At 46.2% G+C, this 25468-nt stretch overlaps 1 protein-coding gene across 1 annotated transcript in view; it reads right to left on the bottom strand.

Annotated features, from left to right (window-relative positions):
- LOC137651331 (intraflagellar transport protein 88 homolog) overlaps positions 1-25086 on the bottom strand; it is a 361406-nt gene extending 336320 nt beyond the window's left edge. The window contains exon 1 of the mRNA XM_068384619.1: positions 25017-25086. The gene's annotated coding sequence lies outside the window, so the exon portion shown is untranslated. The remainder of the gene's footprint in view (positions 1-25016) is intronic.
- Between the last annotated feature and the right edge of the window lie 382 nt (positions 25087-25468).

Genomic DNA, 25468 nt, shown 5'->3' with positions numbered 1-25468 from the left:
TGTTTGAGATGCTTTGGACTTGGAAGAAGGCTTCTTGGAAAGTCCATGTCCACCACTTCCGTGAACCATTCTCTTGTTGGCCACAATGGAGCTACTAGGATCATTCTTCCTGATTCAAGGAGAGCGAATTTCCTGACAACCAGATTGATGATCTTGAACGGGGGGGGGGGACGCATACGTGTCCATCCCCGTCCAATCCATCAAAAAGACGTCTACTGCTATTGCCTCCTCATCCGGGACTAGGGAGCAGTAGTTGGGGATCCTCTTGTTTTGGTTGGAGGCGAAGAGGTCTAATAATGGTCTCCCCCCTAACTTCCACAGACTCTGACAGACCTATTGGTTGAGGGTCCATTCTGTGGGAAGAACTTGCCCTTTCCTGCTGAGCATGTCTGCTCTTACATTCCTCTGTCCCTGCACGAATCTTGTTAACAGTTCTATCTTGTTTTCCTTTGACCATACAAGGAGCTCCTTTGCTGTTTCGAACAGAGACAGAGAGTGAGTTCCCCCTTGCTTTCTGACGTAAGCTAGAGCCGTGGTGTTGTCCGAGTTAACCTCCACTATCCTCCATGACACTGAGTCTTTGAAGGCCTTCAGTCCTAACAGAATGGCCATCAACTCTTTCCTGTTGATGTGCCATCCGGTCTGATTCTTTTCCCAAGAGCCTGAGACCTCCTTGCTTCCTAGTGTTGCTCCCCATCCTGACTCCGAAGCGTCTGAGAACAACACTAGGTCTGGGTTCTTCCTGTACAGGGAGATTCCTTCTCCTAACAACGCTGGATCCAGCCACCAAATCAGATGATCCTTGACTTCTGCTGGAATGGGGAAGGAAAAGGAGTCTTTCTGAATCTTCCTGTTCCACACCTTTGATAGGAAGTGTTGAAGAGGTCCGAGGTGCAGTCTTCCCAAAGAGACAAACTGTCCGGGCGAGGAGAGGGTTCCCAGCAAACTTATCCAATCCCTCGCTGAGCACTTCTGTCTCTTCAAGAATTCTCGAACCCTCTCGAGGCACCTGGTCTGCTCCCCAAATAAAGAATAGTCTGACTCGGCTCGGTCTGAGATGTTTCCCATTTGATGACGAGACCCAGTTCTTGAGCCATCATGAAAGTCTTTTGTAGGTCCTCCAGACATTTTTCTTTCGACCGCGATCTTATCACCCAGTCGTCCAGATGAAAAGATACTCTTACCCCTCTTGATGAAGCCACCCTGCCACGTTCGCCATTACTCTGGTGAAGACTTGAGGAGCAGTGCTGAGGCCGGACCAAAGGGCCTTGAACTGGAAGCACTTGCCCTGGATCATGAATCTCAGGTATTTCCTTGAAGTCAGATGGATGGGGACGTGAAAATAAGCGTCCTGTAAATCCAGAGACACCATCCAGTCCCCTGGACGTACTGCAGCCAGCACCGACTGAGTCGTCTCCATGGTAAATTTTGTCTTTTCCACGAAGACGTTCAGAGAGCTGACATCCAGAACGGGTCTCCATCCACCCGAGTTCTTGGGTACCAGGAACAGGCAATTGTAGAAACCTGGGGAGGACAGTTCCAGAACTGGTTCTATCCCTCCCTTCTCCAGCATCTGGTCGACCAGGTCCAGTAGGGCCCTTTGTTTCACTGCATCCGAGTACTGAGCCACTAAGGCTAAAGGAGTATTTGAAAGCAGAGGCTTCTTCAAAAGGGGAATCTTCCATCCCTCCTTGATGACCGAGAGGGACTAGGCGTCCGCTCCTCTTTTCTTCCAAGCCTGCCAAAAAAGTGAGTCTTGCTCCTATCGTTGTCTGGAGGACTTGAACTTCATTTCTTGGAGCGGGATCTAAATGAACCTCTATTAGTCCTTCCACTCGTCTCCTGCCTTCTTCCCCTGAAGTCTGATCTCGAAGGATCTCTACCTCGAAAGGGCTGTTGAAATTTCCTCTCCTCTTTCTTCAGAGACGAAGGAATGACTGGCAAAGGCTTTCTAGCAGAGCGCGAAAGGAGGTCTTGAGTGGCCTTTTGTGCAGGTGAAATGGTAATGTCCCTGATAAGGGACTCAGGAAAGAGATGTTCTGAGAGAGGGGCGTAAAGGAGCTCAGACTTCTGCGCAACAGCCACTGATCTAGAAGTAAAAGAACATAACAGGGCCCTCTTGTTCAAAACTCCTGCCGAAAAAAAGGAAGCTAACTCATTAGACCCATCCCTAAGGGCTTTGTCCATGCATGACATGATACTAGTAAGATCTTCTGTTTCCTCCATTTGTTCTGTTTTCCTGGCCAGAGTACCTAGAGACCAGTCCAAAATACTAAAAACTTCAAAGGCTCGGAAAATCCCCTTGACGAGGTGGTCAAGCTCAGATATTGACCACATAACCTTTGCCGAGTTAAGAGCATGTCATCTAGCAGAGTCCACAATACCAGAGAAGTCACCCTGGGAGGAGGCAGGAACTCCCAGACCCAGAGGTTCTCCAGTCTCGTACCACATGCCCACCTTCGAAGCAAGTCGAGCTGGTGGAAAAGAGAAGGTGGTCTTAACCGCTAGTCTACGCTCCTTCATCCATTCATCAACTTTAGCGAGAGCCTTCCTAGCAGAGATGGAGAGCTTCATTTCGATGAAGGCCGACTGCTTTTTGGCCTTCTTCCTGCTAAACTGCGATTAAGGAGAACGAGGGGCAGTAGGTTGAAACTCCTCCCCATAAAGCTCAAGGAGGGAGCGAGAGAGAACCTTATAATCCCCAGCTGCGTTTGCAGGATTGTCTTCATCCTCTGAGACATCCTCAAGATCTTGTCCCACCTCTACTACAGTCTCTCTTCGGGCTGAAGGTTCACCTGAATCCGAAAGAGGCAAATCATAGGATACGTCCTGTAGGAGAGGGCTGTAAGCATCCTGACACCGAGAAACGCGTGCGTCCTGGCGCCGCACGCCGGAAGCGTCCTGGCGCCGAGCGCTAGAAGAGTCATTGAGGCGGTAGGCGGATGCGTCCTGGTGCCGAAAGTAGGAAGCGTCCTTGCGCCAAGAGCTGCAATCGTCCTGGCGACGAGAAGCGGAATCGTCCTGGAAAAAGCAGGCTGGAAACGTCCTGGCGCCGCAAGCGAGAGACGGAATCGTCCTGACGCCGCGAGCAAGAGACGGAATCATCCTGATGTCGAGAATCGCCAGAGTCCTGGAGGAGAGTCGATGAGGAAGAAGCGCGGTACCGCGCCTTTGACGAATCGCGCCGAAGTTCCCTGGGAAAGGAACTCCGTTCCCTCTTAGAGCCCGATTTCTTGACAGGTAAAGAGTTGTCCTTACGTCTGTCCGACTGGGGGGAAGGGCGGCTAAAAGCTTGAACAAAAGAAAAAAGCTGCTTTTGCATAACAGTCATAAACGACTTGGCGACTGCTGCTGGATCCTACGGTTCCGAAGGCGATGGCTGTCAAGTAGCGCTGGTTGAAGGAGAAGGATCTCTCGACGGTCTCTCTTGACTTTCATCTCTCGGCTTTGGCCTTTTCACTGGAACGGCGTCCAAGTCATCCTCAGAAGGACAAGGTTCGGGGCTACTTGAACCGGGAGAGTGACAACGAGTCTGTTTAGTTTGGTTCCACCTCCTTTTGGTTGGTCTCAAAGCCTCATACAGTGAGCCCTCGTTTATCGCGGTAGATAGGTTCCAGACCCGACCGCGATAGGTGAAAATCCGCGAAGTAGTGACACCATATTTACCTATTTATTTAACACGTATATTCAGACTTTTAAAACCTTCCCTTGTACGTAGTACTGTTAACAAACTACCCTTTAATGTACAGAACACTTAATGCATGTACTACAGTACCCTAAACTAAAACAGGCACAAATATTAAAGGCGATTTTATATCATGCGTTTCCTAAACACACCAAAAAGCATGATAAAAAATGGCAACCAATGTTTTGTTTACGTTTATCTCTGATCATAATGAAGAAACAAACGCATTTACACATCTGTGTATAGGTTAGTTTTTGCATCGATTATATTGATTATTCAGTACAGTATGTTGATTTTGTTATTACCAATGTTTTACTTAATTTTTCTTAGGACTTCCAAATGAAATGTTTTTCTTTATGACGCCGCCTGAAACGGCTGCGTCATAAAGTACGCTCAGTAAACAACCACGCTCAGTAAACAAACGAAGGCATAAAACGCGCATGATGAAAGTGATAAATAATGATATTACAGTAAAAGCTTTTAGAAAATATGTTATTACAAATATTATTTACCGTATCTATATAAAATCATTCAGTACATACGTAGCATAGCAGGAAAACAATTTACGAGAGAGAGAGAGAGAGAGAGAGAGAGAGAGAGAGAGAGAGAGAGAGAGAGAGAGAGAGAGAGAGAGAGAGAGATTGTTTTACGTACGTAAATGTAAATTTTAAACAAAAAAATATGATAGGTTATAACATGTATATTCAGACTTTTAAAACCTTCCCTTTAACTTAATGCATACTAAACTAAAACAGGCACAAATAATAAAATGTTAGAATATTAAAGTAAAAAATAAAGATTGTTACTGTACTCACCACGAAAGAAGTTGAAGAAAAACTTGAATGATGATGGCGATGAATTTGCTGCACAGTAGAAATGATGATGATGAAGCTGATGATGTCTTCTACTGTGCAGCCAATGATAGTATTTTACGTCTCTTCAGACGGAGGTGTATTTTCCTGGGACACCTCTTCAACTTCTTCCTGGGACACTTCTTCAATTTCTTCCGAAGGCGTAGTAGCAGGAGGAACTGGCTCTTTTTTGCGAGGCTGGAAGAACATTGTGATCGGAAGTTGCTGCCGCTGTTTCTTTTTTCGCTCGAAGAGCATCCTGTAGGGAGTCATGTCGTCATCGATCTTGTTGCAGAATTGCATAGAACGAACCATATCCTCATCCCACTCTTGCGACATTTCTTTCAACTCTTTCGCATGGTTGCAGAACTTGGCAAGCCGTTCTAATGTTAAGCCCGTTTCTTCGACATTTTCTTGGGTCTCTTCCTGCATTTCACTGTCTTCTTCACTGGCCGATTTCGTCAGGTCTTCTAGGTCTGCGTCAGTTAGCAGCTGGGAATGGCAGTCCAACAACTCGTCGACGTCTTCAGTCATCATGTCGCCAAACCCATCACCTACAATTATCGCAGCCAACTGCACAGATTTCCATATTGCAGAGTGTTGAATTTCAGACGGTGTAAATCCCTCGTCGTCGTAAACAATCAGAGGCCACAACTTCTTCCAGCTCGCATTAACGGTTGCAGGTTTCATTTCTTGCAGTGCCTTCTGAATGTTCTGCAGGCACGTGGCTATTGTGTACTTCCGCCAGTACGCCTTCAAATTGAAATTTTTATCTTCTTGGGCAGCATCCACACACGCAACGAGGTCCGCCAAGGTATTCTTCGTGTAGAGGGCCTTGAACGCCCTGATAACCCCCTGGTCCATCGGTTGAATTAATGACGTGGTGTTGGGTGGCAGGAACTCAACCTGAATGCCCTCATGCGACAGGTCAGTTGCGTGTCCACCAGCGTTATCCATAAGGAGAAGGATCTTAAATGGCAAGCCCTTCTCTAAGAGATATTTACTGACTTGCGGGATAAAACACTGGTAGAACCAGTTGGAGGTCAGCATCTTCGTAATCCATGCTTTTTGATTATGCATCCAGTACACAGGAAGGAGATTCTTATTTTTATTTTTCAAAGCGCGAGGATTTTTCGACTTGCAAATAAGCCCCGGCTTTAGCAAAAATCCAGCAGCATTACCACACATCACGAGGGTTACGCGATCTTTGAACGCTTTAAAGCCAGAGGCTTTGGCTTCTTCTTTGAACAGGAAAGTTCGCGACAGCATTCTCTTCCAAAACAAGCCGGTCTCATCCATATTAAACACTTGTTCCGGCTTGTATCCACCTTCAGTGATAATGTTCTTGAACGTCTCGTTCGCGTAAGTTTCAGCAGCGGCAGTGTCAGCGGAAGCAGCCTTGCCATGCAGGGAAACGCTTTTCAGGCCGAAGCGTTTCTGAAACTTCGCGAACCATCCTTTGCTGGCGGAAAAACGTTGTTTCTGAGGCTGGGAATCAGTGGATGTCCCTGGTTGCGGTTCATCTACATCATCTTCTTCTTCAGCATGGTCGCCATCGTCGTCTTGAGGTTCCTTTGCCGCAAAATTCTCATACAAGCTCAAAGCCTTGGTTCGGATGATGTTCGTATCCAAGGCTATGTTCTTCTTCTGGCAGTTGGCAATCCAGAATGCTAAAGCACCTTCAATGCGTATGATCGTTTTATTACGCGTGGTAACGTCTCGCTTCGCTAATCTGCTAAAGGTGATGGTAGCCGTCTTTCTAATGTTCGCCTCATCCTTCTTGATGTAGCGAACGGTGGATTCGTTCACTCCAAAATGGCGGGCTGTGGCCGCGTAACTTCTGCCTTCTTTTAACACATCGAGAAGCGTCACCTTCTCAGCAATCGTCATCATCTTTCGGTGGTGTTTAGGCTCACTACCAGCCTTAGCAGAAGCAGAACGCTTGGGAGCCATTGTACAGTAGGGGTTAAACAGAAAGTTCAACAAAAAGTTACACTTAAAACAGTCATGCACAGCACAGATTAAAGTTCACAATAACGTAGCAGCATCTACACGGCGAGAGAGCGGCAAACAAAGTGGCCGCGAAAAGATGCTGGAGGTTGGAGAAGCGGTCAAAACACCAATCACAGGCTAGATTACAAAACTTGGGTTCAGATTCGTCATCTATCAGCGCTTGAACCAATCACAATCCGTCTTATATGCTACGAAGTAGTTACCAATTCAAATACAAGGTACCCTACGTATACAGCTTTACGTACGCTATTTTACGCTTGTTTTGTTGTAGGATATGTACGCTTATTCGAGATGTGATTTATGCAACAAAGAATATTATTGGATGCAGTACAGTACTACGTACGTATACATACAAAAGATTCATGGAAAAGATGCACATCCATTACATTTGTAGTAGTAGCCATCAGCAGCCTTACACCATTCTAATGCGGTATGACTGCATCTGGTTTGCGTTTCATGTTCGATTTAATTTTACTACGTACTGTATACTGAATTATCGTATGATCACATTCTCTTTTCGTGTTTTATTTCTTTCTGTACTGAATTATATGTCATATGTAATGCAATGAACCATCAGTAAGAGCAGATATTACTAATTACAGTATTAATGGAATTACAGGTAACGAAATATCGTATTTGGGGTCTTCATATATCGCGGTATTTTCAAAATTTCCGGAAAATCCGCAATATGTTTATAATTTATATATGGGTTATGAAAAAAATCCGCTAAGTGGTGAATCCGCGATGGTCGAACCGCGAAGTAGCGAGGGCTCACTGTACTGCCATTTGCGTCTGGGAGAGGGGTTCGGGGAGGACACCATCACATCCGACACGCCTTTTCCGTGGCGGTCAAGAGCAGCCTGGGAAAATGTAACAGGACTGTCTGAGGCGACGGCTGACCGAGGATATGTACCTCTCACTCCCTTACGGTCGTCGACGCACCTTCTCCCTTGGTCCTGGGAGCTTGGTAGAGGTCTAGACCTAGGGTAATGACAGGTTCGATCAGTCGCCACCTCCACTACACTTTCACAAGCACTAATCTAACTCTCACTCTTACCTTTTAAGGCTGAAAGTTGGTCTTTAATAGCCTTCAACTCAGCCGCCATCCTGGCGTACCAAGGATCATCCGCAGATACCGTTCCTGTAGAAGGGGCAGGAGTTACTACCTGAGGGGAAGGTTCAACTTCCAAAGAGGAATTAATTAATGGGTCAATGGAAATATCTAAACTACGCTCTCTAGCAGATTTAGATTTAGATCTCGAAGCCCTCCTTACTTTATCTAGCTCTAACTTGCGCACATAGCGCTTCATAGCTAACCAATCTTTCTCACTCAAAACCTCACATTCCTTGCACCTTTTATCAAGTGCACAATCAAAACCCCTGCAACCCAAACAAACAGTGTGAGGGTCTACCGAAACTTTCGGTAACCTCACCTTGCATTCCTCATTTACACACACATGAAAATGAAGTTTCTCACTCATATTAAACAAATCAATAATAACAGAATAAACACAAACACGATTGCCAAAACCCCAAGTCAATGTACTTTACCAAAAATAAGTCCGGTACAGCGACACAAGGAAAGCGAAACGAAAAACTCCAATGGCGGACCAACGATGTTGTCAGTCCAACCGGCAGAGATGATCTGAGGAACAAAAAATGGGAATGATTCCAAGTACCACCCTGTAAGGGTTGTTAACCACCTAACCGCACAACCATCACACGGCGGTTGCTGTGAGTTTTAAAAAATTCTGCTGGACGTTAGTTCTATTCATAAAACCAGCTGTTGTGCAGCCACCACAGGACCGATAGAGAAAGTATCGAATCTCCTGTGGGTTACGTCTTGAAGGTAGTGGGATGTGAACGTGGTTTGCCATTTCCACACCCCAGCTTGAAGAACCTGCGTCACTGAAAAATTTCTCTTGAAGGCCAGGGACGTAGCTATACCCCTGACATCATGTGCTCTGGGGCGACGTAACGGAGCAGGGTCTGGATTCAGTGCCAGGTCAATGACCCTGCGAATCCATGCAGAGATGGTGTTCTTGGTGACCCTCCTCTTAGTCCTTCCTGTGCTGACAAATAGTGCTGGCACACGAGGATGGGCTGCGGCTGTTCTTTTGAGGTACTGTAAAGCCTCAAGCTCCTTACTGGGCATAGTAAGATATGGTCTGGGTCATCTGTTATAGTACGGAAACTAGAAATACAGAAGGAGTCGAATCGAGGATCCGCTAATCCCGGGTTCTGAGTCTTAGCAATAAACTCAGGGACGAAGCTGGACGTTACCTCCCCCCATCCCCTTAAATGGGCACAGTGAACCCTCGCTACTTCGCGGTTCGACCATCGCGGATTCACCACTTCGCGGATTTTTTCCATAACCCATATATATACAGTAATATATATATATATATATATATATATATATATATATATATATATATATATATATATATATATATATATATATATATATATATATATGTATGCATGTATTTATGTATATATGTAGGTATGTATATGTGTATACATATAAATATATATATATATACACACACACACACATATATATATATATATATATATATATATATATATATATATATATATATATATATATGTATATATATATATATATATATATATATATATATATATATATATATATATATATATATATACAGTGATACCTCGGTACTCGACCATAATCCGTTCGAGATCCGTGTTCGACCTCCGATTTGTTCGAGTACCGAATTTTTTTTCCCCATAAGAAATAATGGTATATATTCTATTCCGTTCCCAAGCACTCGAACAGGCCCAAAATATTAATAAAACGTGTACCTAAACAACAATAATTATCTAAATGTGTATGAAATTGGTCAGAAAATCCTATAAAACAATTTTAAACCATTTACTGTACTAAAATAAAACAATTTTAAACCATTTTCTGTACTGTAGTGAACATACCTTTGAGCAGCGGTTCGATGGCATACAGGGATGGATGTGGAGAGGATGGAAGGGGGAGGTTACTGCTTGGAAGGAGAGTCCCCTTCCATGATGTGGCGGGGTAGTTCTCCTTCAGGAGTTGTTTCTCTCTCCAATGAAAGGGTGGGCAGATCTATTTCAGGGGTTTCTTCTCTTCTTTGTCTCTTCTTTGGAGGAGAAACAGGCTTTGATGTAGCAGCTTTCTTTTCTTTTGTGAAAAACTGGTCTATTGTTAATTGTTTCTTCCTCCTCTGCAGTATTCTTCGAAAATGATACATGACACTATCATTAAACATATGCACTGCCCGGTTTGCTACTGCAATTTCTGGGTGGTATTTTTCAGCAAAAGCCTGCACATCTGCCCACTTGGAACAAATTTCATTGATGAGAGAACTTGGAACATCCTCCCTTACCTCATCCTCTTCTGAAGATTCCTGCTCCACAATCAGATCCTGCTGCTGTTGTTGTTGCAGGTGCAACAATTCCTCCACAGTCAACTCGGTAGAATGGCTTTCTACAAGCTCATCAATATCATCCTTGTCGACCTCAAGCCCCAAACTCCTGCCCATGACAACAATTTCCTCAACGACATCAGTGTCATCAGAAATTACAGGGGTAGCAGTGCTTGGACCCGCCTCTGGTTGGAAACCTTCAAACTCCCTCTCTGTGACACATGATGGCCACAGCTTACGCCAGGCAGAGTTCAATGTCCTATAGGTCACACCTCGCCAAGCTTGGTCAATCATGTTAACAGAGTTGAGGATGCTGAAGTGTTCCTTCCAGAATTCCTTTAGGGTCAACTTCGTGTCACTGGTCACTTCAAAACACTTTCTGAAAAGGGCCTTGGTATAGAGTTTTTTGAAGTTTGAAATGACCTGTTGGTCCATGGGCTGGAGTATGGGAGTAGTATTGGGGGGCAAGAATTTGATTTTGATAAAGCTGTATTCTTCTTTCAAGTCATCCTCGAGACCTGGAGGATGTGCAGGAGCATTGTCCATAACCAGAAGACATTTCATTGGCAAGCTCTTTTCAATGAGGTAAGCCTTAACCTGGGGGGCAAACACTTCGTTTATCCACTCAGTAAAGAATTGTCTTGTGACCCAAGATTTAGTGTTCGAGCGCCACATAACTGGTAGTGCACTTTTACAAATATTATTTCGTTTGAACACCCGGGGGTTGTCCGAGTGGTACACTAACAAGGGTTTGATCTTGCAATCGCCACTTGCATTTGCACACAGCAACAATGTTAGCCTATCTTTCATTGGCTTGTGACCTGGCATCTTCGTCTCGTCCTTGGTAATGTACGTATTGGCTGGCATTTTCTTCCAAAATAACCCAGTCTCATCACAATTAAAGACTTGTTGTGCGATCAAATTTTGTTCATTTATGTACCGATCGAATTCCCCCACGTATTTATCGGCTGCAATTTGATCCGAACTAGCTGCCTCCCCATGCCTAGTAACACGATGAATACCTGTTCTATTACGAAACTTTTCAAACCAACCCCTGCTCGCTTTAAATGTAAATGAATCACTTTCACTGGTACTCGGACTTTTCTTCACTAATTCTTCATAGATATGCAACGCTTTTTCACAAATGAACGCTTCACTAACACTTTCCCCGGCCAACTGTTTTTCTTTAATAAATATTAAAAGCAACTTTTCCATCTCCTCAATCACTTGTGGCCTTTGCTTAGTTACCGCCGTAACTCCCGTTGCAACATTCGCCTTCTTAATCATTTCTTTATGCTTTAAAAACGTAGAAATGGTCGACTTCGCCATTCCGTATTCTACCGCTAAATCGGACACTCGTACACCATTCTCATATTTCGCTATAATTTCCTTCTTCAACTCGATCGTTGTTCGCACTGTTTTCCTCTTCTCCTTCCCCTTAACACTCATTACTTTCTTGGGACTCATTATGAAAGCTAAAAAAGCAATTAAAAGCACTGAAAATCACTAAATCACAACGAATGCTGATCGCGCGTTGTCTGAGTGACGCTCTCGAGAGAACTGATGCTTCCCGAACAAGCGAGAGTGGCCGAGATGGCGCGATCATCACAAAGCCCATGCGGTCGTCACGTGTTCGGCTGGTCGAGTACCGAATTTTTGGTCGAGCACCGCAGCAAAAATTTCTCGAAAATTTTGGTCGAACTCCGAATTGTTCGAGTATAGAGTCGTTCGACTACCGAGGTATCACTGTATATATATATATATATATCTAAAGTAGGAAGATGTGATGTAGTTCTAAGGGAAAAGTATGGGAAATATGTCTGGGTAATAAGCAAAGCTCTACCTCCAGTTTGTTTCTACATTATGATCAGAGATAAATGTAAACAAAACATTGGTTGCCATTTTTTATCGTGCTTTTTAGCATGTTTAGGAAATGCATGATATAAAATCACCTTTAATATTTGTGCCTGTTTTAGTTTAGGGTACTGTAGTACATGCATTAAGTGTTCTGTACATTAAAGGGTAGTTTGTTAACAGTACTATGTACAAGGGAAGGTTTTAAAAGTCTGAATATACATGTTGAATAAATAGGTAAATATGCTGTCACTACTTCGCGGATTTTCACCTATCGCGGCCGCGACTGGAACCTATCTACCGCGATAAACGAGGGTTCACTGCAATGTCATACGATTGACCATGAAGTTCGCTGACTCGCTTGGCCGAGGCCAAAGCTAGCAGGAACACAGTCTTCCAGGTTAGGTGGCGATCTGATGCCTAGCGTAATGGTTCATAGGGAGGTCTCTTAAGAGACCTAAGAACTCGAACCACCTTCCATGGGGGAGGTCTCACTTCCGACTGAGGGCAGATAAGTTCATAACTCCGTATGAGTAGAGAAAGTTCTAGCGATGAAGAAATGTCCATTCCTTTCAGCCTGAAGGCGAGGCTTAAAGCCGAGTGATAGCCTTTCACTGCCGAGACTGATAGGCGCATTTCTTCACATAAATACACGAGGAACTCCGCTTTTGGTTACGCCTTGAAGGTAGTGGGATGTGAACGTGGTTTGCCGTTTCCACACCCCAGCTTGAAGAACCTGCGTCACTGAAAAATTTCTCTTGAAGGCCAGGGACGTAGCTATACCCCTGACATCATGTGCTCTGGGGCGACGTAACGGAGCAGGGTCTGGATTCAGTGCCAGGTCAATGACCCTGCGAATCCATGCAGAGATGGTGTTCTTGGTGACCCTCCTCTTAGTCCTTCCTGTGCTGACAAATAGTGCTGGCACACGAGGATGGGCTGCGGCTGTTCTTTTGAGGTACTGTAAAGCCTCAAGCTCCTTACTGGGCATAGTAAGAGATGGTCTGGGTCATCTGTTATAGTACGGAAACTAGAAATACAGAAGGAGTCGAATCGAGGATCCGCTAATCCCGGGTTCTGAGTCTTAGCAATAAACTCAGGGACGAAGCTGGACGTTACCTCCCCCCATCCCCTTAAATGGGCACAGTGAACCCTCGCTACTTCGCGGTTCGACCATCGCGGATTCACCACTTCGCGGATTTTTTCCATAACCCATATATATACAGTAATATATATATATATATATATATATATATATATATATATATATATGTATGCATGTATTTATGTATATATGTAGGTATGTATATGTGTATACATATAAATATATATATATATATACACACACACACATATATATATATATATATATATATATATATATATATATATATATATATATATATATACATATATATATATATATATATATATATATATATATATATATATATATATCTAAAGTAGGAAGATGTGATGTAGTTCTAAGGGAAAAGTATGGGAAATATGTCTGGGTAATAAGCAAAGCTCTACCTCCAGTTTGTTTCTACATTATGATCAGAGATAAATGTAAACAAAACATTGGTTGCCATTTTTTATCGTGCTTTTTAGCATGTTTAGGAAATGCATGATATAGAATCACCTTTAATATTTGTGCCTGTTTTAGTTTAGGGTACTGTAGTACATGCATTAAGTGTTCTGTACATTAAAGGGTAGTTTGTTAACAGTACTATGTACAAGGGAAGGTTTTAAAAGTCTGAATATACATGTTGAATAAATAGGTAAATATGCTGTCACTACTTCGCGGATTTTCACCTATCGCGGCCGCGACTGGAACCTATCTACCGCGATAAACGAGGGTTCACTGCAATGTCATACGAGAGACCATGAAGTTCGCTGACTCGCTTGGCCGAGGCCAAAGCTAGCAGGAACACAGTCTTCCAGGTTAGGTGGCGATCTGATGCCTAGCGTAATGGTTCATAGGGAGGTCTCTTAAGAGACCTAAGAACTCGAACCACCTTCCATGGGGGAGGTCTCACTTCCGACTGAGGGCAGATAAGTTCATAACTCCGTATGAGTAGAGAAAGTTCTAGCGATGAAGAAATGTCCATTCCTTTCAGCCTGAAGGCGAGGCTTAAAGCCGAGTGATAGCCTTTCACTGCCGAGACTGATAGGCGCATTTCTTCACATAAATACACGAGGAACTCCGCTTTTGCTAGAATATTGGCATCGAGTGGAGAGATACCCCTTCCAAGACACCAACCACAGAAGACTTTCCACTTTGCCTGGTAGACTTCTGCTGATGACTTTCGCAGGTGTCCAGACATCCTGATTGCAACTTGTTGCGAAAATCCTCTCTCAGAGAGGAGATGCTGGATAGTCTCAAGGCGTGAAGTCGTAGTGAAGCTACGGCTTTGCGGAAGATTTTGGCATGTAGTTGTTTGAGTAGATTGTGTCATGGAAGGAGTTCTCTTGGCAGCTCCGTTAGGAGTTGCAGAAGGTCCGGGAACCACTCTGCGTGATGTCATAAATGTCGATGTTGTCCCACCGTTGTTGGGAAGCATCTTGCCAGAGAGCCTTGGGGTCTGGGACTGGGGAACAGTACAGCGGGAGCTTGAAATTCAGGGCTGTTGCGAAGAGGTCCACAGTCGGAGAACCCCACAAAGTCAGGACTTTGTTGGCTACTAGATGATCCAGAGACCACTCGGTACTCACTATCTGAGATGCTCTGCTCAGGTTGTCGGCGAGCATTCCTCTTGCCCGGAATGAAGCGTGCCGATAGTGGTATCGAGTGGATTTCGTCCCTTCTCAGTATCTCTACTGCTAGATGGGATAGTTGCTGCGAAAAAGTACCTCCTTGTTTGTTGATGTAGGCCATTACTGTGGTGGTGTCGCTCATCGCCACCACAGAGTGACTTGCCAGGTACTGTTGGAACTGTTGAAGGGCTAGAAAGACGGCCTTCATCTCCAGGAGATTTATGTGGAGATACTTTTCTGACTCTGACCAGAGGCCTAAGGTCGTGTGGTACAGCACGTGGGGCCCCACCCTTTTTGTGAAGCGTCTGAAAACAACATCAAATCCGGGGGAAGGACAAAAAGATCCACTCCCTTTCGCAGGTTCTCGTCTGCCACCCACCACTGGAGATCCGTCAGTTCCACAGGTCCCATGGGGATCTGGATGTCTGGGGAGTCGTAAGCTTGATTCCACCGGGACTTGAGTCGCCAATGGAGGGATCTCATCTAGAGGCGACCATTGGGAACTAGACGGGCCAGCGATGAAAGGTGACCAAGGAGACGTAACCACGATTGGGCTGGAAGTTTTTCTCGTCTGAGAAAAGGTCTTGCGACCTTTCTCAGCCTTGCTATCTTGTCGTCTGATGGGAAGGCTTTGTGGAGAGTGGTGTCTATAATCATGCCTAAGTATACCAGTCTTTGAGTGGGAAGCAGGGAAAACTTCTTGAGATTTACCATGATCCCCTGATCTTGGCAAAGTCTCAGAAGTTTGTCTGTGTTGAAGAAGGGTTGACAGCGAGTCTGCTAGGATTAACCAGTCGTCCAGATAACAGAGGAGACGGATGCCAATCCTGTGTGCCCAAGATGATACTAGGGTAAATACTCTGGTGAAGACTTGTGGTGCTGTGGAAAGACCGAAGCACAGCACCTTGAACTGGTACATTCTGTTGTCTAGGCTGAATCTTAAGTGCTTCCTTGAAGACGGACGGACTGCGTCTGGAAGTACGCGTTCTTTAGGTTCAGTGTGCACATGAAGTCTTACGGTCTTAGTGCTAGTCTGACCGTGTCTGCCGTCTCCATGCTGAACGGAGTTTGTTTGACAAACTTGTTCAGAGCTGAGAGGTCGATGACTGGTCTCCAGCCTCCAGACAACTTCTTTACATGAGTCGGCTGAAGAAGCCTGGGGATCCGTCGAGGACCTCTTGGAGAGCGCCCTTCTTCAACACTGTCTGGACTTCTGCCCGAAGGGCTTGCCCCCTTGCCGATCCCATGGCAAGGGAGTTCAACGACACTGGATTCATCGTCAGGGGAGGTAGAGATGTTATGAAAGGGACGCAATATCCTAGACTGATCACTGAGATTGTCCAGGAATCGGCCCCGAGTTGCTTCCACCTGTTTGAGCAACTTTGTAGGCATCCCCCCACTGATGGAAATGCAGGGAGACTGCCTATCCTAGCGTTTGCAGCCTCGGCTGCTCCCTCTAGGATTTTTGCCTCCCCTAGAGGACTTTTTGCCTTTCCTTTCTTTGACAAGAAAGGGCTTAGACACCATCGTCTTCGCTGCTGTTGTCGTCGTAGTGGTCTTGGCTGGACGGGACTGCTAGGGTGCTGGAGGCTTATAGGGCTTGGATGTTAAAGCCCTATGAAGGAGGGAGTCTTGATGAGACTTCCTCCACCTCTCAGCGGCATGTTCCACATCCTTAGGCTCGAAAAGAACAGACCCCTCCAAGGAGGAATGTCTAAGCCTATTGATCTCGGTGCTAGGGACCTTCTGATGGAATCTCTCAGCTACTGTATCCCGGCATTTCAGGATGGTATTTGCCCACAAGTTTGACTTGGTGGGCCAGAACTCGATTGTGCGAGTACCTGGGAGAAGGAAGGTTTCCATAGCTTTCCTGGTACGTTCCTTGGAGAAATCCTCAGAACGTATCAGGATACCTAAGGTCCCCAACCAGATATCGAGCTACGAAGTACCTTGCATAGCACACTTCGCGACCTTCTCCTGATTGAGGATCTCGGTTGCCGAGAATGAGACCTGCCGGTTGGAGAGTCTCTCAAGAGGGACTCCCCTGGTTACCTCTTCCAGCGAGTGGTGAAGTGGAAGAGCTAGACAAGGCTCCTCTAGCATCTCGAAGCACCTCCTCTGCTGTACGCGAGGTGGTGGAAAGAGCTTGTTGGTGGTACCGGAACGGTTGGAGGAGGCCATCTCGGAGAGCTGTTGTGAGATCTTGTCCCTGGTACTCTTTACCCCTTGAGACCAAGGCAGGGCTGCACTGGTCTTAGAGGGCTTTTGAGTACCAAAGATGCGGTCTAAGACCGTGTCTTTGCCCTCTTGAGGAGGGATCTCTGGGTCGGAAAACCCGTTGAGAGCCCTCACTAGAGTCAGAACTTGCCAAAACGCGTGTTTTGACTCTTGCTGGTCTCCAACTGATGTAGGACTTGTAGCGAAGTCTCCTTCTATCCCTGAAGGCTTTTCTTGAGGAGAGTCGCGGACATTCTCTGAGTGGCTAGTTGGCTCCATCCTAGTCCTCGGGGAGGACTTAGGCAATGTTTTGGAGTCTTTAGATTCCTTCCTGGGACTCCAACATTGACGAAGGTGGCATGTTCCTTCCAATCCCTGACTGAGTGGACCCTTCGGCGTGAAGAGAGGTTTCCTCCATTGGTGCGTTGGGGGAAAGTCTCTCCTCGCGTGATTCCCTTGGAGACGTGATATCTTTGTCTGTAAGGGAAGGAGAGGCAGTTTGAGGATTAGAAGGAACCTGCCTCGAAGGTTTGCGTGGAGTCTGTTTCGCCCTCGGGGAAGTGACCGTGTCTAGAACTCCTCTTTTTCTCTTCAATGGGGTAGAAGAAGCCATGGTTCTTTGTCCCAATTCAGAGAGGACAGGCTTGAAAGCCTGGGTTACGGCTCTGATCAGGGCACCGAACCAGGGCTGTTGGCTGATAGATGCACTATCAGACATACCCCTTGAAGGGATAGGGATTGAAGGATCGCTGGGAGGAGTCACTGTAGGCCTAATTGGTGGGTTTGCCTGTGGTAGCTTTGGGATCCTGAACCCCTCTGGAAGTTTCCCTTCTCCCACAATGCATGCGCGGTGGTATGCGCTTGCGGGGAGGGGAATGAGGCGATGGCGACCCTGCCGGACGTCGTTCTTTGAGATGTGTGGGCTCGCGGGCGGCAGGATACCGGGGGGCTCGCGGGCGGCAGGATACCGGGGGGCTCGCGGGCGGCAGGATACCGGGGGGCTCGCGGGCGGCAGGATACCGGGGGGCTCGCGGGCGGCAGGATACCGGGGGGCTCGCGGGCGGCAGGATACCGGGGGGCTCGCGGGCGGCAGGATACCGGGGGGCTCGCGGGCGGCAGGATACCGGGGGGCTCGCGGGCGGCAGGATACCGGGGGGCTCGCGGGCGGCAGGATACCGGGGGGCTCGCGGGCGGCAGGATACCGGGGGGCTCGCGGGCGGCAGGATACCGGGGGGCTCGCGGGCGGCAGGATACCGGGGGGCTCGCGGGCGGCAGGATACCGGGGGGCTCGCGGGCGGCAGGATACCGGGGGGCTCGCGGGCGGCAGGATACCGGGGGGCTCGCGGGCGGCAGGATACCGGGGGGCTCGCGGGCGGCAGGATACCGGGGGGCTCGCGGGCGGCAGGATACCGGGGGGCTCGCGGGCGGCAGGATACCGGGGGGCTCGCGGGCGGCAGGATACCGGGGGGCTCGCGGGCGGCAGGATACCGGGGGGCTCGCGGGCGGCAGGATACCGGGGGGCTCGCGGGCGGCAGGATACCGGGGGGCTCGCGGGCGGCAGGATACCGGGGGGCTCGCGGGCGGCAGGATACCGGGGGGCTCGCGGGCGGCAGGATACCGGGGGGCTCGCGGGCGGCAGGATACCGGGGGGCTCGCGGGCGGCAGGATACCGGGGGGCTCGCGGTCGGCAGGATACCGGGGGGCGCGCGGGCGGCAGGATACCGGGGGGCTCGCGGGCGGCAGGATACCGGGGGGCTCGCGGGCGGCAGGATACCGGGGGGCTCGCGGGCGGCAGGATACCGGGGGGCTCGCGGGCGGCAGGATACCGGGGGGCTCGCGGGCGGCAGGATACCCGGGGGGCTCGCGGGCGGCAGGATACCCGGGGCTCGCGGGCGGCAGGATACCCGGGGCTCGCGCGCGGCAGGATACCGGGGGCTCGCGCGCGGCAGGATACCGGGGGCTCGCGCGCGGCAGGATACCGGGGGCTCGCGCGCGGCAGGATACCGGGGGCTCGCGCGCGGCAGGATACCGGGGCTCGCGGGCGCCAGGATACCGGGGGCTCGCGGGCGCCAGGATACCGGGGCTCGCGGGCGCCAGGATACCGGGGCTCGCGGGCGGCAGGATACCGGGGCTCGCGGGCGGCAGGATACCGGGGCTCGCGGGCGGGAGACTGGTGGCGTGCGTGCGGGCGAGCAGGATTATCCCGAAGAGCATGAGGGAGAGTGTTTGCGCGCGTCTGTTACAGACGTAGGGCGCACGTGCGCAGGAAAAAGTTCCCTAGCGAGTGGGCGCGCTTTAGATTCATGCAGGGCGCGCAGGAGAATGTTGGCGCGCATTCCTAGGAGAGGATTGACGAGCGTGTGCATGATGCGCGCATATCCTTGCGGAAGCGCGTGGGAGAATGCTGGCAAGCAGGTGAGCGCTGGCGCGTTGGTAAGGGTTGGCGCGCGAGTGAAGGCAGCATGGCTGACTTGTCAGAAGTCGTGCTATCAGTAGAAAGTTGGCGCGCACGTTTTACCTGGCGCGTAGGATGGTCCACAGTATGGCGCCCAGGAGAGTGAGATGTAGGGCGCGAATGCGCACATGCAGGAGAATGTTGGCGCGCGGGAGAGCGCCATTGTGCCGGTGAGTGTTGGCGCGTAGATGGGTGCTGACGCGTGGGTGCGGTGTGCGCAGGCGAGACCTGGCGCGCAGAAGATCGTGGGCGTATGCGAGCATGAGGGCGCGCATGGCTCGTGATGGAGCTAAGCTCTTGTTGGAGCGTATGCGCATGTTGGCACGTACGCTCTTGATGCCCTGTGTTAGGGTAAGAATGAAGATCAGCGCGAGTGATGGACCTGACGAGCTACTAATCAGCTCTTGTCAGGTTTCCTGGGCGTGTAGGGCGTACGTTGTTGCCGCGCAATACCTCGTTCGGTTGGAGCCTTGTTAGGCCCATGCAGGAAGGGCGACGGCAGGTCTGTCAGGTGGAAGGTCGACGTGTCCTTTAAAAAGACGACCTTCCACCGGAGATCGCGAACGATCTGCAGAGAGGTCCAGGACCAATGCAGGTGCAGTGACGGATGATCGGTCTAGAGGCTCCTCTGCGGGGGACTGCATAGAAGATGTTGAACCAAAGAGGCGCCGCCTCACCGCAGGTGAAGGAAGGCCTCTATGGCGAAGAGGAAGGCAAGCCTTCCGACGGATGCGCCCTCTGGGGGCCGTAGCATCAGCAAGCTGACCTTCAGCAGTCCTCCGAAGAGGAGTCTCTGTAAGTGAACTCCCCTGAGAGGGAGAAACACTAGCAGGAGAGACTGACGATGGACTTAGTTTTCCCCTCGTAGGTTGATCAGGAACGGGAGAAACTAAGCCGTCAGCCACAGTAGAGATTGGAGTGGAAGAGGAGATGGGTGAAACCGCATTGGATACCTCTGACACCACAACGTCAACAAGAGACTAAGGATCAACCTCTGACGATGACGACAATTGCTTGACAGCAGCACCAAATCGGATGTAGTTAAGCAAAACCTCCTTGGAGGGCGAACCCGTAAGCCCCAAGGAGGACCAAAGCTGAAACAAGGAGGTTAGTGACATGTCCTCCCCCGGGGGGAGAGGTGGAACTGCTTCGCTAGGGGAAGCAACTTCATCTCTCGAGACCCGAGGTTGGTTAACAATAAATCGGTCTACGCTACCACTCGATGGTCTCTCGAAAGAAACTGACCGAGTGGGAGCTTCGGAAGAGGTTTAGGCAACGGAAGAAGAGGCCTTGGGTCCTTCTCCCTTCGAAGCAACCTTCAAAGGAGAAATATCCCGTTTGGACTTCTTCTGTCGTTGCAAAAACCTCTCCCACTGAGAGGCAGACCACTCACTACACTTGTTGGTACTATCACACCATTGGCCCCTACAAGAAGGACAAAGGGCGTGAGGATCAGTCTCGACCGCCGACATGAACGTTCCACAGGGGTAGTTAGAAAAAACCAGGGTAGGTGCGCATGATCGCAGAGGCCAACTTCACATACACAGAAACTATAAAAAGAAAAAAAAAACAAAAGCAATTAAATGGCTGCCAATATGACGGCGAGGATGAGAGCGGACACGTCCGACCATCATCCGAGCCGAGAGCAATGTGAGCTACCCCCACTAACTAGCGGTGTGGGTAGTAAATCCTCGTTAAAAATTAATGGGTTGTCAGTTCAGCTACGGCGAAAGTAATACCCCTATTAAATAGCGTGGTTTGTATACCAGTTACGGAACAAACATAATTTGGTACTAAAAATTATACTTCCATACTCTAAAACAGTGGTTCCTAACCTTTTCTAGTTTGCGGCAACCTTGGCAAGCCTTTCAAAAGTTCCCGGCACCCTTATAAGGAAATACATATTTAAAATCTCCGTTGTTTTTTTTTATTATATTTTTTTTGCATTTCGACATTTTGCATCGATGTAACAACACCTTATACATAGATATGAAAATTTTTTTTACACTGATCCTGCTATTACAAAAAATGGTATTATAATACAAATATGTAATTGCAACAAGTTTTACAGTAGTTGCACAATGTATTCAAGTAGCTGCACTGTTACAGTGTCACACTATGATACAAGACATACACATAAATAGGCAAAAGTGAACCATAGTTAGTGTGAAACTTGCGATTGATGCTTGGAACACAAACTCGATATCAGGTCTTATTGTTGATAATGCCACCCGCATATCATCCTCAAGTGAAAGAAACCTATTTCTTTGTTTCGATTTTATTGTTGCCATGGCAGAAAATGCCTGCTCACACAGATACGATGTGGAGAAAGGCAAAAGTAGAGAAATAGCTTTCTTAGCCAAATTAGGATATTCCCCCAATGTTCCATGACAAAAAGCTGCCAGTGTCACATCACTCTTCTCAAATTTGACTTTCAGTGTTGAATCAGCAGACGTATCAAGAAATTCGTCACGTTCTATTGCCGTGAAGTCCAGTTCTTCAGCCATGTCTCTCCAGTGTCCGTACAATTATTACACAGCAAAATCATATAATTAGTATTGTTCTCCTGGATTGTAATTTTCCATAAGTACAAATTATTATACAAATTCAATGAAAAGTAGCTAAGTTGAAAATTCGATCGCTAAATTGTGCAGCAGCAGCAGAAGCAGAGAGAGTGAAGTTAATGCAATTTTTTCCTCTGAATTTTGGCGACACCATCGAAAGATCTCACAGCACCCCTTGGTGCCGCGGCACACCGGTTGGGAATCACTGCTCTAAAACATGCACCTCCCAAGGCTAGTTAAATTCAAGAATAGTGTGCCCAAGCATACCTTCAAGCAAGAGAACTCTAACCCAAGACAGTGGAAGACCATGGTACAGAGGCTATGGCACTCCTCAAGACTAGAGAACAATGGTTTGATTTTGGAGTGTCCTTCTCCTAGAAAAGCTGCTTAGCATAGCTAAAGAGTCTCTGCTACCCTTAACAAGAAGAAAGTAGCCAATGAACAATTACAAAGCAGTAGTTAACCCTTTGGGTGAAGAAGAATTGTTTGGTAACCTCAGTGTTGTCAGGTGTATGAGGACAGAGGAGAATATGTAAAGAATATGCCAGATTATTAGGTGCATGTGTAGGCAAAGGGAAAGTGAACCGTAACCAGAGAAAAGGATCCAATGCAGTACTGTCTGGCCAGTCAAAAAACCCCATATTCTCATATTCCACATTAAGAACAGCTTGTGTATATGAACTGTTGAACATAAGCCTATGTTTTTGTTAAGTACTATGCACAGTGGCTCGGTTAATGCAATAGATTGTACAGCACGAAACTTTAAAAAAAGGGGTGAAATTATAGAATAGGACAATAAATAGTTTAGAGAAAATAAAATTGTTACTTAGTGTATTTTATGGTTTTGAACATTTTAATGACTTCTGGCAGAAACCTATAGTTTTTGGTTATGGTGGGTCAACTACCATAACTGAAAATCTATGGATTTGCGCTAGGCATCATCACCAATATCGTTTGAAATGCCTAATAATACAATGTACCAGCCTTAATTTATACTATTTATGTTAACTTGCTTAAAATTTTTTGTTTCTACCAGTTATCATCATGAAAAAGCAGTCATTGTAATAAAAACAAAAATAATTACTAGTCAAAACACAGTACTGTACTGTAATTTAATGAAACAATCAATCACTTAAGTTTTTGTTTGTCAGGCCTTCCGAACACATAGAATTCGTAACTTTATAATCCCATTTGCTAAGGAGACATTCGCAGCCCTGTTTTTTGTGCTGAAAAAAAAACCTCCTTACTTAATTATTATTAGTACAGTATTATTATTACTAAGCTACAACCCTTGTTTGAAAAGCAGAGTGCTATAAACCCTATAAGGGCTCCTACAAGGAAAATAGCCCAGTGAGGAAAGGAAATAATGAAACAGATAAAATAGTGTGCCTGAGTGTAGCCCCAGGAAAGAGAACTTTAACCCAAGACAGTTGAAGACCATGGTACAGAGGCTATGGCACTCTCAAGACTAGAGAACAATGGTTCGATTTTGGATTGTCCTTCTCCTAGAAGAGCTGCTTACCATAGCTAAAGTCCCTCGTGTACCTTTACCAAGTAAAAGGCAGCTACTGAACAATTACAGTGCAGTAGTTAACCCCTTGTTGAAGAAGAGTTTTTCAGTCATCTTAATATTGTCAGGTGTATGAGGAGAGAGAAGAAAGCGTGATGAATAGACCAGACTATTCGGTGTATGTGCAGACAAAGCAAAAATTAGCCACAACCAGAGTGGGATATTATGTAATACTATCTGGCCAGTCAAAGGACCCAATGAGCATATTTACCTGTATGTTGGTACACCATATTAACATTAATCATTTATTGGTCTTTGCTCTGCCATAGCCTACTTCACCCACAATTCCACATCATCTCATTGTTCTATCTTTTGGTAAACGGAACATGTTTTGCTACATATTTTGTTTCACTAAGAGTGTTAGCCTTGTGGGCTAGTATTAATAGTATTTAATAATGTTTCGACTTTAATACAGTTCGAACAGATAAATGCTCCAATTTGAATCTTCCTTGGCATAAGATGATAAAACAGAACAACAAAATATATCAAATCACTATAATAATACTTGAAAACATTGTATAATGGACTGAATTAAACCAATGATATACATAAACTTAACAAAGATGTGAATTGTAGCTTTGTGCTCCAGCATCTGTTCAAATATTGGATTTTACTTTGATTTTCCATTATCAGAAAGAATAATACACGTTTCAACAATAGCCTATCATTAGTAACATCAAAAATGAAATATGAGTTTTAATTACATTGCATATTCTTATATTGCAAACAATTAACCAAGAGGTTTAAAATATAATATGCTATGCCCTGCATTCTGTTCAAATAATTTCTGAACTGTCCAGAGGGAGCAGGTTCCCCTGGAGGGTGTTAAAATAACGATAGGAGCAAATTGATACTTTTTTTTTAAATCTGTAACGTCAATAATGGTGGTTTCCGAGAGTAGTACATGGGATTCAAAATAGCATATTTAAAAAGAGATATTGTATTATAATGTGCAAGTTTGAATGTCCTAATATTGTACTATACTATTCTATAATGAAACCTACAAAAGTATCATGTCAATGATAATATAAATCAGGTATGAATTTTTCATTTATCACTCAGTGCTGTGTTGTCTGAAGATTGGAAGGGGTACATCAGGTATCAGAGCATTTGTAAAATATTGGGTCACAGTTAAAAATACAAGTACTTACCTTGCTTATTTGATAAAGTTTTATATCTGCCCCTCATTATACATAATACACCATGTATCACAAACTAACAAGTTATTTGAATTGGAGGTGGTACAAGGGCTATAGATGTATTCACTACGGAATTTAGGTTAGGTTTGTTACTATTGACCAAATACGGAATAATATACCCCAATTTACCGGTACTCCAAAGAAACTCCAGAATGAGATATGGGAAAGGATTTGGTTTTAAGTGGTACCTAAAATGGTCTTACCTTAAGATAATAATACCCCAAGAGGGCATAACACTTGGAACCTTCGTTGGCTTGACAGGTCCAACTTTCAACACACTCTCTAAAGAAGCAATCATTAACAATATAACATCAACATCATACTAGATAAAAGATTAAAATAAGAATTAAATCTAACTGTTTCCAACTAGAAAAATCATTCATCTTGTTCAAGGGACTTAAAGAATACACTCAGTGTCACCTGAAAAGACTTTCAGAAGCAGCGCCTGTCTGTCACTTAAATTTCCGACGAAGGAATGTGTAGCGATGGTGCCAAATCTTCATGGTAAACATTTCATGACGTAAGAAAATCTCCAAAGGATTGGGTATTATATGTGTTTGGATTTAGTATATTTCATATAGAACTATTATATAAATTAAATAAGTAAAATAGCAAAGGATAACCTAAAATGATTAATGAAAAGGAATGGGCTGATTTACTAAACCAACCACTTCGGAATATTTGAAAGGTTGTATAGATATGTTTAATCATTTATTTGACGGAAAATTACTTTCATTGTCCGTAAGCCTAATCATAAAATCCACTTCACATACAATATCCGTATGTAATATTTGACACGAAACGGTAAACGTGGCACCGTAGCACGAGTAAACGTTTGGCTTAAATTAAGGTCTTTGGTGACCATAACACAA

The sequence above is a fragment of the Palaemon carinicauda genome, chromosome 1 (genome assembly GCF_036898095.1).
Source record: "Palaemon carinicauda isolate YSFRI2023 chromosome 1, ASM3689809v2, whole genome shotgun sequence".
In the NCBI taxonomy this organism is placed as follows: Eukaryota; Metazoa; Arthropoda; class Malacostraca; order Decapoda; family Palaemonidae; genus Palaemon; species Palaemon carinicauda.
The sequence above is the reverse complement of the archived record's forward strand: the minus strand, read 5'-3'. Positions and strand labels throughout refer to the sequence as shown.